Consider the following 14,669-nt stretch of genomic DNA (forward strand, 5'->3'; position numbering starts at 1 on the left):
TTGCTCTGCTGCAGACAGGAGGTCAGGAAGAGGCTCGGTCTCCTCCTCCATTCCATCATCTGTCGCTAGGAGCATGCCCACCTCGGACCTTTCTAAGTGGGGCTTCAGGCGGTTAACATGAAGGACCCTCAAGGGGTCCTTGGAGACCGCAAGTTCACCAGATAGGTGACATCACTCTTGCGCTCCACCACCTCATAAGGATCAGTCCACCTGTCTTGGAGCGCACAAGGCTCCACAGGGGTCATGACCCAAACTTTCTGTCCAGGCTGAAGCTCAATCAGAGTGGCATTCTGATTGTACCACCGCTTCATCTCTTCCTGGCTGGCTTCCAGATTCGTCTGAGCGAGATCCCTGAAACGCCTGGTTTGGTTTCGGAAGGCCAGCATGTAGCTATATACATCCTGGGGAGGTTTCCTGGGAGATTGCTCCCAGCCTTCCTTTACCAAACTCAAAGGTCATCTTACCGGGTGACCATACAAAAGCTCAAAGGGGCTGAACCCTAGAGACTTCTGCGGCACCTCTCGGTAGGCAAACAGAAGGCATGGCAAGAGGACGTCCCACTTACGCCTCATTGGTTCTTCAAGACCCATGATCATGCCTTTAAGGGTCCGGTTAAATCTTTCAACCAGCCCACTACCTTGTGGGTGGTAAGGAGTGGTAAACTTGTAGGTAACACCACACTCCTTCCACAGAGACTTCATATAATTGGAAATGAAGTTTGTACCTCGGTCAGACACAACCTCTCTGGGGAACCCCACACGGGAGAAGATCCCCATCAGTGCACGTCCCACCACGGGGGCCGTCACTGTCCTGAGTGGAATGGCTTCCGGGTACCGGGTAGCATGGTCCACCAAGACCAGGATAAACCTGTTGCCCATGGCTGTCTTGGGATCCAGTGGCCCCACAATGTCAATGCCCACCCGTTCAAAGGGGGTACTGACTACAGGAAAAGGTTGGAGAGGGGCCTTGTGCCTCCTTCCACTTTTCCCACTTGCCTGGCAAGTTTGACAAGTCCTACAATGAGTATCTGAACCCTTTCTCATCTGGGGCCAATAAAAGTGTGAGACAAGCCTCTCAAAGGTCTTGTTCTGCCCCAGATGATCAGCTAAAGGAACATCATGAGCCAACCCCAGGCTCTGAAGCGCTGGGGTACCACCAGCATACAGGCTGACCCAGGCTCAGCAACCTTAGGCTCGCTATACAGGAGACCATTCTCCCAGTAGATCCAATGTGATCCAGGCTGATCACCTGCTGCCTGGTTTGTGGCCTGTTGCCTCAAACCCACAAGAGAAGGGCAATTCTTTTGCTCTTCACAAAATTCCTCCCTGGAGGGACCCCCTTCTTGCTGCCAATGGGTCAGCTCAGGTAGGCTCCTCAGTTCAGAAACTTGTTCACCAGTGGGTTCCAGGGCATCCCCCTCAGGGTCTACCTCCTCCTGGACCGTGGGAACAATAGGGGCTGGTTTCCCACACCCCTGACCTCTTCTCTTTAAGGCAGATCCCTGGGCCATTCTTTCAGGCTCCAGGGTCTCTTGAACACCCTTAGCTGCCATAGACCGAGTGGTTACACATGCCCACTCAGGCAGACCCCACATCTCCAAATGCGCCTTCCTCTCCACCTTAGCCCAAGGGGAGCTTTCTAAATTATTGCCTAACAGACAATCAACAGGCATGGACGGCCGCACAGCTACTTGAAGAGTACCAGTGACCCCCCCCCCACTCAAAGGGAACTTGAGCCACCTTGCAATGGTTCTCTGTGTTGTCAGCGGCAACAACTGGGAAGAATGCATGAGAGACTACCTGCTCCTCAGAGACCAAGTGACACTTGACAGCTGTCACACTTGCTCCTGTGTCTCTGAGAGCCTCCACTCTATGGCCATTGATGGTCACCCACTGCCTGTATTTTTTAGTGTTATCAGGCAGCTGAGTTTTAGGGACCATCTCAAAATCTCCTAATGAGACAAGGGGCATTTATGCGGCACCCCACCTACCTTGGGCACCCATCTCCTCCCCACCCAGGGCTACACTGGCCATCTGACGGGGTGGTGCATGGGGTGGCACATACTGTCCTTTCTGAGGACACTGGGGATCATACCAACGGTGTCCCACCTGCTTACACTGAAAGCAGGTAACAGGCCCCCTATGAACAGGTTTACCTGTTGGGGGTCCTGACTTCTTTTCAGGGGTAGGCTGGGAACCCTTACCCTGGTTCCCTTGGGAATTACTTTGGGGACCTTTTTGGAACTCCCTCTGTTTACCCTTGTCCCCCCCACTCTTCTGCTGGGGACCCTGCCCACCTTTGGCGGAGTCTCCCACAAGACCCTTGTGGACCCTGGTACTGACCCAGCGGTCCGCCTCCTCAGCAAGCTTTCTAGGATTAGTCAACTTGCTATCAACAAGGTGCTGGCGTAGCTCTGGAAAACAATTAGCAGATAAATGCTCCCTGGCAATCAAATCATAGAGAGCTGAAAAATTATCAACATTGCTACCGCTCACCCAACCATCAATGGCTCTGCAAAAGAAAGACACATATTCTACCCAAGTGGTTCCCTCCAGTTTCTTACAATTCCTGAACCTCTGTCTATAGAGCTCTGGAGTTAACCCATACCTTGTCATCAGTGCTTCCTTCATGTGGTTATAAGACATCCTATGCTCTTTGGGCAGGTCTAACAAAGTGTCCCTACCTTCAGTGACAAAGTGGACCCACAACCCCGTTCCCCAATCCTTCTCAGGGACCCGGTGGGCCAACATTGCTATCTCATAGGCTGCAAACCACTGACCAATATCTTCACCTTTGTGAAAATCTTTGATTACATCCTTGGGAATATGTACCCTGCCTTCTGAAGGCACAGATGGTGCGCTGCCACCAGAGGAATTGATCTCTAAGCCCTTGGCCTTGATCTCTAACTCCCTCAACATTCTCTCATGCTCCATTCTCATTCTCTCTCTTTCCAAAGACAACCTGTTATTCTCTGCTTCCCTCTGACCCTCCATCTTAAGCTTAGCCAACTCCAGCTTCAGTGCTCTATTTCTCTCCCTGTCTTCCAGTTGTCTGGGGGACAGGTCTTTGGAAGAGATGCTGCTGCCAGGCAGTGACGGTACCCCTCCCCTGGCTGGTAATTGTAGCCCATCAATTTGCCCATCTGTATCCACAACCGGCTCCACCACAAGATCAGGTGCATTTCTGGCTTCTACCCAGGCCCTCAGCGCCTTTAGGTAGTCTTCCTTTTTAGAAATGCCTTGTGTAGCAACTTTCAATTTCCTGCAGAGATACTTGAGCTGTTTCACAGTGTAGGTTTCCTACCTCTCTTCCTCAAAATCAAGATCCATAGATGCAACAGATGCTGGTTTACTCATGGTAGTAAGAATTGGGAGTCTTTAGGAAAAATAACAGTTCCAAGGAAAAAGGATTCTATAAAAAAAAAAGTATGTGGTCGCCTTTGGTCTGCACTCACTAGTAGTGTACACCAATTACTGTATATGAAACACAAATGCAAAGTCCAAATCCTCACCGCTGACCAACAATGTTAGATCTGGGGGTCTCTAGTTGGCAATGGTTATCACCTTTGTCCAAATAGGGACCCTTACTTCTAAATCAGGGCAAGGGGATTACTCTCTTTAATAACCCCTGCTCACCCCCTTGGTAGCTTGGCACGAGCAGACAGGCTTATCTCAGAGGCAGTGTGTTAAGCAATTGTGAATATACACAGTAATACAGTGATAACACTACAGATGGACACAACACAGGTTTTTATAAAAATAGGTATTCTTTATATAGACTTAACACAAGACCACAAACGACAAAAATCCACAATACTATAGTAAAGGTTCCTTAAAAGATGATGAAAGTTTCTTAATTCAAGTTGATGGTAAATGCAACAAAGTTCTCAACAAAGATCTGGGATGCGGCACGCAAACTAAACAAAAGGCTCGCACAAGGGGAGATGCGTCGGTTCCGTGACCCGGGGGAACGGTTGCGTCCTTCCGCAATGCTTGCGCAGAGTAGGGGACTCTTCGTGAGCCTTACCGGTGCGGAGGTGATGCGTAGATTCTCGACCTGTTGCGGTGCACAAGAGAGCGCCTTGAGGCGATGCGATGATCCAGTTCTGATGCGAGAAGATGGCGCCCTTGATGCGGCGATGCGATGACGATGCGATGACGCCCTGGCAGCCTTGCGACGACTCTGTACTTTGGAGCCGCGACAGGCCCTGCGATGCGCTTCTCCGGTGATGCGATGACAGCTCTCTCGATGCGTCGCGCTTCTCCGGCGATGCGACAGCAGACAGCTTCGATGAACACACGCTTCCAGGGAGATGCGACAAACTCTCGCTTCTGCGGCGTTGAGATGATTTCAGCTGCGGCGGTGACGCGCTTCTTCTCGATGCGTCGCGCTTCCAGCTCCCAGCGGCACGCAAGTGACTCGAGTCAGAATTCCCAGCAAGGAAATTCAGGAGGGAGCTGGAGGTGAAGTCTTTTGGCCCTGAGACTTCAGCAGGAGGCAAGCACAGTTCAAGCCCTTGGAGAATATTCTGTAGATGAAAGTCCTTACAAAGTTCCTTCTCCTTTCCCTTGGCAATGAAGCAACCACTGCAGGCCAACCCAGCAAACAGCACACTGGCAGAGGGGCAGTCCAAACTCCTGCAGCTTCCTTGGTTCTTCTCCTTGGCAGAAAGGTTTCTTGTTCCAGAAGTGATCTAAAGTCTGTGGGACTGGGTCCCAATATTTATACCAAAAAATCCTTTGTTCTCTGAAGGCAGAGAGGCCTCTGCCTAGTTTAAACCAGTTCCTGAGCACTGTGTTTACATGACTCTTCTCTTCCTTTCACTGTGCAGGGCAGAAACATCAGACGCCCCACAGGAGGTAGAGCCAGCACAGGGAAGGGAAGATGCAGGTCTGGAGTACTCTGTTGACAGGATTCCCCTTCTCCTTTGACTGTGCAGGGCAGAGACATCAGACAAGCCACAGGGGGTGGAGCCAGCATTGTGAAGGGAAGGCCTAGCCCTATTCAGGTCCCAGGTGCACTCTCCCCCTCCCATCTGGATGTAAATCTCCCTAATCACCACTGGGCGGTCCCAGACTGTCTACTGGAATTTCCCCAGCCCTGTCACACACAAACCCAGACAAGGAATACACAAGTCAGCAGAGGCGGGCTCAAATGGTTTGGCAAGCAAATACCTTCTTTCTAAAAGGTAGTATTTGCAAACACAGAATATTAAAATAAACTTTACTAAAATATGTATTTTATTATTCTGAGTTCAGGCATACTAAACTCGAATTTCTACCATGTTCCCTGAGTCAGTTAGGATTGTAGGGATGTAACAATCTTCACTGCCCATCCTAATCTAGCCTTCAATAGTGAAAAACGAAAATGGCTGTCATTCACTACTAGAACATGCTACACACATCAGAGCATGTCCTACCTTCTACTTACAATGCACCTTGCCCTTAGGGGTGTCTAATATGAAGCAAAGGGAAGGTTTAGGGACTGGCAAGTGGGTGCACTTGGCCAAGTCGACATGGTAGTCAGAGACTACACACAGGGGGAAACATCCTTTACAACGCAACTTTTACCACACAGTGCCTTTACGACGCAACTTTTACAACGCAAACCATTACAACGCATTGCGCTGGGGGGCGCTCTAGGATAGGGAATAGATTTAATTTACTATCCAACACCTTCCCTACTATCCACGGGGACTGGAGTTGGAATAGTAAATTAAACTATTCACTATCCTGCGGCCTAAGCACTATGCGTTGTAAAGGTGTTCGTTGTAAATACCACGTTGTAAAGGCATGCGTGGTAAAAGCATGCGTTGTAATGTCATACATCCCAGACAGGCCTTGCAATGGCAGGCCTGAGACACACTTTACAAGCTGCTTCTGTGGGTGGCACAACCAGTGCTGCAAGCCACCAGCAGCATTTGTTCTACAAGCCCTGGGCACACCTGGTGCACTGTATTAGGGGCTGACAGTAGATCAAATAAGCCAATCATGTGATCCAATCAGTATATCAATTTAACATAGGGAGTACTTGCACTGTGGCCCTGATTAGCAGTGTCACAGTACCCAAAACATACAACCAGCAAAAATATGTCAAAACAGAGGAGGCAATCCGTTAAAAATGGAAGGGAGACTCACGCCAATGATGTCAGGTCTAACACTTGGTAAATTGGAAGTAGAAATCACTTTCCTGGGTAGGACTAAGAGCAGATTTTAACCTATCCAGACTGCCCAAGAGCCTTCATATTTTCCAGTCAATTCCACTCTCTGTGAAACAAAACAAAATTTTTGGCACAGCTGCAGGGATGTTGCATGAATTTGATCTGGCATGGGGTAAGGGCTGGAATGGTGGAATATGTGTCCACCCAAGACATGGCGGACTGGGAGTTCCAATCCACACACTTATGCCATGTTCTTGAATGGACAGTGAAAGAAGCAGAGAAAGGTCGGTGCATGACTGACCACATACTGCGGGTAGCAAACTATACATTTCCCCAAATATGAGGGAAATGTTATGAGTCTGGAATTTTGCCGCCAGGGCTTATTGTTTGACCTCTTCTCCCGCCTGGTTTTCCCAATGTGGTGTAATAAAGATTTCATCCTGGGTGTCAAGGGAGGGCCCAGCGTAGCCTGGAGTGAAGGAGGATGCTTGACTGTTAGGAATTGGTTTTGTGGGAGGAAATCAACCCCTTCAAACAGATTAAGGAATATATGTTCTGCTAGCGAGTGAAAAATGTAGATGCATGCCGTTCAGACACTGTGTTTGGGCTAGCAGGTAAAGAAAGGTGGGACAAGGACACTCAGTCACTTAAAAAAAATCCTTCTCAATTTCGGTGACAATGTACATGCCCTTCCTTACATATATCGGATTCCTAATAGTTGCACGAAGTTTGGGAAACTTTAGTTTCACATTGTATAGGAAAGGAACTGAGCACAGCCTAAGTACCAGACGAATTGGAGGACAACTGGGGCACACTATTGGCTGCTGTGTAGCCGGTCTGAGATGACATAACTGCTTCGCTTCATAAAGAAGATTACTTCTAACATTTTATTGGCAGAGAAAAAAGCCATCCTAGCTCATTGGGGTCTCCCACAATCCCACGGGGAATATTTGGTTACAATAAATGTGTTTGGTTTCTGGTGTTGAGAAAATTACCAAACTGTGCAAAGAAGGGAAAGAGTTTAGGAATGAAGAGGCATTCTGATAATGTGTTTTATGCAGGCAGAGAACTTAACAACCTATTGTTGTGATGAATGACTAGTAGCTGAGGAGTATCTTTGTAGATTATTTATTAGTTTTAGGTGCGGGATGGTATCCCAAGTACGAAAAACCAAACAAGGGCCTTGACTCACCTCAGTAAGGCAGAGTCTATACACTTGAAAAAGCAGAACAACAAGCCAATACTGAGTCCTACTGCAAAAAGGAACTGTTGCAACAGACTAAAAAAACATGTATTTTTAGTCAGAAATTGGATCTAATCCATCATAGTTTATTTATTTTCAAATTTTCACAGAACACAAAACACAAATTATTTCAATAAATATGTGTGACACCTAAAATACTTAGAAAAATAGACGTGCACAAAAATTGCCATAACATACACAAAATTCAAGCAACCTCTTTCATACTTGACATCTGAGGCGTAACCTGACTCAGCTCACACTCACATAGACATTCATGCCTTCAAACTCCCAAAGAAAACAACATAAAACGAAGAACAATTTTGGCACCTATGTCAATAAATTGCGGTGGTTTCAATTGTAAATAACACAGATTTTTGCAGGAATAAAGCTGATTTACAATGTTATCCCGCAGTTCCAATGCTAAAGGTACACTTTTGTTCAAGCTATTAATAGAACATGTTCATTTAGACATAGGATACCACAACGACAAGGTCGACGCGTTTCGAACCGGACCCTTTGTCCGATTCTCATCAGGACCATAAAGGAAATCTGAAAGAGGAGACAAAACATTCCCTTATAATCAAAAAGACATGTTCGGTTTCAATGAAACACACCCATCACTAGCGCTACGAGCCCCCTACCTTAATGTTCCAGGGCGTGCTTCAATCCAATCAATGCAAGAGTCTGAATCTATGGAAGAGACATGTAGTGCTATCAGTAACTGATTAGTATGTGTTTGTTAATACCTACTGTCCGACTTGACCAGGGCAAGGAAATTAGTTTTACCTGCGAGGCAATAAATCGTAGCTGATAGACCACACTTTTCTGTTCGTGGCGCTGGGTTATAGGATGGAGGACGGGTCACACATCGGGTGTAAAATTTGTAGTTTTATATGCAGCTGCAAAACATAGTGATGCAGAATACTAAGTTGCAAGCCCAAGTGTCTCAGCATATGAAAAAACACAGTATTAGCATGGTTTTGGCGTGAGGATGCCATATAGTTACCTTGAGTGACGACCGCTAGTCTGCGATTTTGTTTTCGAATCAGGAGGAGCGGCGCTGGAGGCGTTTCGTTTCCAACATAAATTATATGGCAAAGAATGATTTGGCTGTCCTGGGGGAGACAGGTTAAAGCACAATCAATGCATGTTCCCGCTGGTTTTGACAAAGCTCTAAATGGGGTCTAATCAATGTTTTAACTACGCGCCAGCATACCTGGAGACAGCGAGTCACTCGCATATGGCTCGTACCGCGGCGAAGTCTGGCGGTGCGGAGATCAACACCCGGAAATGCTCGTGTGTCTGCTGGGAACCTGGAAATTAAACCAGGCGGGTCAATGGATCACGTGACCGCCAGGGATACTTGGGAGTTGTAGTTCAGAATTTGGAAAATAACGTGTTCAAAGACCCTTTATGTTAACCATCGGAGGTGCAGTCAATTTGTTGAGATATATAAGGGGCACGACTTGAGGTCCTAGCGGGATCTCAGAGAATTCATTAAGTCCATTTGTGACTGTATTAAATCTCATGATGAGTTGTATTTCGCGTTGGCTTAGTCTAGTTTCCATATCGCCGCCTCTGATGTCACTTTCCAATTTCGACAGGACCGTCCATTTTATGTCATTCTCTGTGTGTCCCTCGGCCTGCCAATGGCTGACCAGTGGTGCATTGGCCACTAATCTCCGGACTCTAGATTTATGTTGAGTAATCCGCTATCGGATTTCCTGAGAGGTTTTGCCTATGTATAATTTGGAACAGGGACATAGGATACCGTAAATAACATTCTTTGTTTTACAATTTGTGAACACTGAGTGCTTCCAGAAAATGCCATTATGTGAGAAGACGTCTCCTTCCATTGTTTTGTCGCAGCATTCACAGGTGCCACATTTATGGTGGCCCTGGATGGGCTGTAAGCACAGCATACTCCGTAGTGTAGGTGTTTCTTTTTTAGGTAATGCCGCCCGCACTATAAAGTTCGCAATACTTTTTTCCATTTTAAAGGCAAAGAGGGGTCGTTGTTGTAGACTGACATCAAGATTTTTCACCAAATGCCAATTTTGGTTAATGATTTTTTTAAGTTGATTGGCATTAGGGCCAAAAGTCGTTACGCAAACAACTCTCTGTAATGTTGGATTTGATCTCCTTTCCAGAAGGGCTTCTCGAGGTATCCACCAGGCTCAACGTAATGCATGCTTCAGCAATTTCCTTGGATACCCTCGATCTTTCAGGCATTCAAGTAGATTTTGAGCATGTTCAAAGTATTCATCTCTAAATGTACAATTTCGCCTGATCCTTAAGAATTGACCTAAAGGAAGGTTTTGACGGAGGTTTCGAGGGTGATTGCTTGTATAGTGCAAGGCTTTATTGCGGTCCGTGTTTTTTCTGAAGTGTGGTTGCCAGTGACCCTTCTGATGCATAAACTTTGACATCCAAGAAGGTGATTTGATGTTTTTCAAAGTTTATTGTGAATTGGATGCCTTTTGTCCGATTGTTGAGCCAGTTCAGAAAATCTTTTAGTTGGTCCTCAGAGCTGCTCCAGATGAAAAAAGCGTCATCGATAAACCGCATATAGTGTGTAATAAATGCCATAAATGGATTATTATTGAGGATAAATTTGTCCTCAAATAGTCCCATGAAAAGGACGGCCCATGGCTACCCCTTTGATTTGATAGAAGAAATCAGTGCAGAACAAGAAATAGTTTTTTTGAAGCGCGAGTTTGGCAAGAGAGATGAGGAAATCAGTTGGTACCCTAGCCGGTTGTTCTCTGGTATCTAGAAAATAAGATAGAGTCTCCAGGGCTTCTTCCTGTGGAATCTGAGTATACAGGGCAACTACGTCCATTGTGACCAGTAGTTGCCTTGATGGATCATACTCAATGTGTGCCAGTCTGTTAATGAAGTCAGTCGTGTACTGCAGATGTGCTGGAATTAAGGAAATGAGAGGTTTTAAGAAAAAGTCAATATATTTCGACACAGGTTCCAGCAAGGAATCACACCCCGAGATGATGGGTCTCCTGGGTTTTTTTTTCACATTTGTGGACTTTGGGGAGAACGTAAAATAATGGAATTCGAGGTTTCTTGTTTTGAAGAAATAGTGACTCTTTAGTTCCCAAGAAGCCTTCCTCAAGCCCCCTTTGTATCTAGTTGAACAATTGTCCTTGCAGTTCCACTGTAGGGTCCTTTATGATCTTTCTATAGCAGTCCGTGTCTCCTAATTGTTTCATGACTTCAGTTCGATACTTGTCTGTCTGCCAGAGTACTACCGCCCCTCCCTTATCCGCTTGATTACTATAGATGTGTCGTTTTTTAGGGAGAAAATGGCATCTTTTTGGTCTTTAGGCAAATTAAACTTGATGTATTGTTTTCTCGATTCCATCAGTGTAATTGCTGATAACAGCGTTTTTTCAAAAGTTATCACTTCTTTGGGAATTTTATTCCCCGGAGGACAACAGTTAGATTTCTTCCTTAGGCCTGTTACTTCTCCATTCAACTCCATTTCCTGATCTTTAAAAAAAGTTTTAAGTCTGATTTTCCGACAGAATTCCAGGACTTCCAGTTTCATTTTGACAAAATCCGTCTTCCTTGATGGAACAAAGGAAATGAAAGAGGTTGCTTGAATTTTGTGTATGTTATGGCAATTTTTGTGCATGTCTGTTTTTCTAAGTATTTTAGGTGTCACACATATTTATTGAAATAATTTGTGTTTTGTGTTCTTTGAAAATTTGAAAATAAATAAACTATGATGGATTAAATCCAATTTCTGACAAAAAATTCATGGTTTTTTAGTCTGTTGCAACAGTTCCTTTTTGCAGTAGGACTCAGTATTGGCTTGTTGTTCTGGTATCCCAAGTACAGCAGCCCCATCAGGAGAATCCTGCCTGCTGCTCAGCCCAGTGGCGTAATGAAAGTTGAGGCCCCCCCTGCAAGGTACATGGAGGGGGCCCCCGCTCCAGATTTATTCTGGCACTCTCAGGCCAGAGTACTGTGCTGAGGGGGTGCCCTGCTGCTCAGTTGCCCCCCTGCACCACAGGGGCTGCGGGGGCCTGTGTTACTCCCCTGCAATTGTGTAGTATGTAGAGCAGTGGTGACAGCATAACATGGTTATTGGTTTGACAGTTAAATATGTGACCAGACCTTTTTATCTGAGTTATGTTATGTTATGTTAAAATTATTTATACCGCGCTCGGTCACCAGACGGTTTCATGGCGCTCATAACAAATGCGGAAGGCAGGAACGGGGGTTACTCGAACGCTGACTGAAAGAGTAAGGTTTTCAACATCCTACGAAAGCAATCATAGGTGGGGCAGTGTCGAAAAGCAGTTGGGAGGGAATTCCAGATTTTGGGGGCCAGAATGCGGAAGGCAGGAACGGGGGTTACTCGAACGCTGACTGAAAGAGGAAGGTTTTCAACATCCTACGAAAGCAATCATAGGTGGGGCAGTGTCGAAAAGCAGTCGGGAGGGAATTCCAGATTTTGGGGGCCAGAATGCGGAAGGCAGGAACGGGGGTTACTCGAACGCTGACTGAAAGAGGAAGGTTTTCAACATCCTACGAAAGCAATCATAGGTGGGGCAGTGTCGAAAAGCAGTCAGGAGGGAATTCCAGAATTTGGGGGCCAGAAAAGAAAAACAGAGACCACCGTGCTTTTTGTGTTTGATTTTAGGAATGACTAGAAGGTTGTGTGAGGTGGAGCGGAGATCTCTCAGGGGCACATATCGCTTCAGGCTGGAAGAGATGAAGGCGGGAGCTTGATCAGACAGAGCTTTAAAAATCGTACAACCAAGTTTAAAGGTGCAACGCTTAGCCACCGGGAGCCAGTGCAGGCTCCGCAATAGCGGTGAGACGTGCTGATGTTTAGGCTGATGGTAAACTAGGCGTGCTGCCTGGTTTTGCACCAGCTGCAACCTGTGGAGATGGTAAGCAGGGATTCCCACATACAGAGTGTTGGCATAGTCAATTCTGGACGTAACGAGAGCCATGATGACAAGTATAAGTGCATCTCTGGTGAGGAACCTGCTGATCTTACGTATCCTACGCAGGTGGAAAAAGCAGGATGACGTGACAGCATTTATCTGAGGCCTCATGAATAAATCACCAGAAATGACTACGCCAAGGCTCGTCACTGAGTTGACGGGACAGGGTGGGGACCCTAGTGAGGGAGGCCAAAAGCTGGCATTCCATGGGTTGGGTGACCCGCCTACCAACACAAGCTCGGTCTTAGTGGGATTTAATTTAAGCTGACTGTGATAGATCCATCAATAGGAAAAATTAGCTGCAGATCATCCGCATAATTGAAGATTGTAGCCGAGGATTTGCGGAGAGAGGCTATTAGGGGCTGCATGTAGAGATTAAATAACAAAGGAGATAAGGCGGAGCCCTGTGGGACTCCGCAGGATAGGGGGGAGTAAGAAGCGGAGAAGGTAGACAGGTGCACTGCCTGGGATCGCTTATCCAAAAAAGATCTGACCCAATCGAGAGCTGCGCCCTGGATGCCGGCATTATTGACACGGTCGATCAATATTGCATGATCGACCGTGTCAAAATCCAATAGGACAAGTGCCTGGGAGATGTTATTGTCGGCGCCCTTTCTCAAGGCATCCATCACAGCCACGATGACCGCCTCGGTAGAATGGAGCGGCCGGAAACCGACTTGCTGGGCATCCAAAAAAGACGAGCTCTCAATAAAAGCACTCAGGCAGCGAGTGACATATGTCTACAGAATTTTACCTAAATAGGGAAGAAGGGAGATGGGCCTGTAGTTGCTCAAGACCGTAGGGTCAGCGTTGGTCTTTTTTAGTATCGGTATCACTACTGCCTGTTTAAAGGGGTCTGGAACCACCCCAGTAGCCAACGAGTTGTTAAGTAGTGCCAGTGGAGGGTCAGGGCAGGCCAGAAAGATTTCCTTAAGGATTTGGGGAGGGCAACAATCATTGGGGCAGCCGGAGCTCACTTTGTGTAGTAGCGAATAAAACTCCGTGAGGGAAATAGGAGTCACTGAGTGGAGGCCTCATCTACTTGTGTAAAGCTCTGCTTTTATGCACCCAGTCCTTTGTGCTAATATCCCGCAAGGTGTGTCAGTGAGCCAGAGTAATGAAGGCCAGTTTGATCCGTTTTGGGTGTCCTTGGCCAGACCCTTCACAAAATGAAAGAGAGGACTCTGTTCCTAGACAGTAAATGTGTAATGCTCACCATCCTGTAGGTGGAGAGTGGAGCCCTAAATATTGAAGGTCGGGATGGGGGAGAAGACAGGGCTCTTTTTGGTGTTCTATTAGGCCTTTTGGTTAGCAAGGAGCTGCAAGGAGTAGTCTTTCTGAATACTTCCATTTGGTGAATGGTAGCGTTGAGGCGTGCAACTTCAGACTCTATTGTGAAGGAGAGAAACCTTTAAGTAAGGCCTGTCCATTAGTCTTTCCCTGATTTCTCCTTTATTTGGACTGATGATAAAAGCCAGGTGCAGAAACCTCACACCTCTTTGTGCATCGATTGTTGGTGATCCACGTTGGCGAGTACTCTGCTGTAAGAGGCCTCACTCTACACAAAGGCTGCATATAGAGAACAGCATGGAAAGGACAATTGAAAGGAAAACCATCCGAACTGCTTCTAGTGTCAGCAGTAGATTTACGACCCATGACTGTGACTGCGAGTTGTTTATAAAAAAATGTGGGGCCTCACTTGTTCCAATTCAAAGTTCCCTATGGCCAAGGAAGGGCATGATTTTCAGAGTATGCAGATAGGTGCTGTGCAACTAGTGCTGGTGTTTGCCTGACAGATACTCTCCCAGAGATGAGGGGACATCACCACGTCAGGATCTCTTGCTGGAGAAGCTGTGCACTCGTCCTGAAATACCTGTAAACCTGCCAGCCAGCTGAGAGAGGAAAGGAGCCTGCTTACCTTGAAGAAGGGGAGACTGTCTAAAAAGGGAGGAGGTTTATGTAGAAAACAACGATTCCAGTGGAATAGTACATTAGATTCATTGATAATTAATCAGCATAATAGCGATAACAATAAGGGTTAAGGAGGGATGCAGGAGAGAGAGAGCACTCATGACACATTTGTATGTACCTTACTCAGGTTTGTATTTGTTCAGAAAGTGGTATAAGCATATACATTATAAAAAATCATATATACAACAAATTTCTAATTGTGCAAAGTGTCCCAAGTGTATATTATAAGAACCTAAAACAGTAATTTGAGTGACAGTTGGTGAAAATATTTGCAAGGTTTCAAAGGGTAATTTTCCAGGACAAGCGACCATTAATTAATAAA

General features: G+C 46.3%; 1 protein-coding gene and 1 long non-coding RNA gene across 2 annotated transcripts in view; one reads left to right on the forward strand and one right to left on the reverse strand.

The window, feature by feature from the left end:
• Positions 1–14,669, forward strand: part of DNAH12 (dynein axonemal heavy chain 12) — a 1,534,490-nt gene that overhangs the window by 98,064 nt on the left and 1,421,757 nt on the right. The gene's annotated exons all lie outside the window — the stretch shown is intronic.
• On the reverse strand, positions 7,469–8,687 carry LOC144783374 (uncharacterized). Its single transcript, XR_013601431.1, has 5 exons — positions 8,620–8,687; positions 8,410–8,518; positions 8,190–8,302; positions 8,045–8,093; positions 7,469–7,952 (listed from the first exon to the last, which is right to left on the reverse strand). It is a non-coding gene; the product is annotated as an uncharacterized LOC144783374 (long non-coding RNA).

This window comes from Lissotriton helveticus, chromosome 9 (genome assembly GCF_964261635.1).
Source record: "Lissotriton helveticus chromosome 9, aLisHel1.1, whole genome shotgun sequence".
NCBI lineage: Eukaryota > Metazoa > Chordata > Amphibia > Caudata > Salamandridae > Lissotriton > Lissotriton helveticus.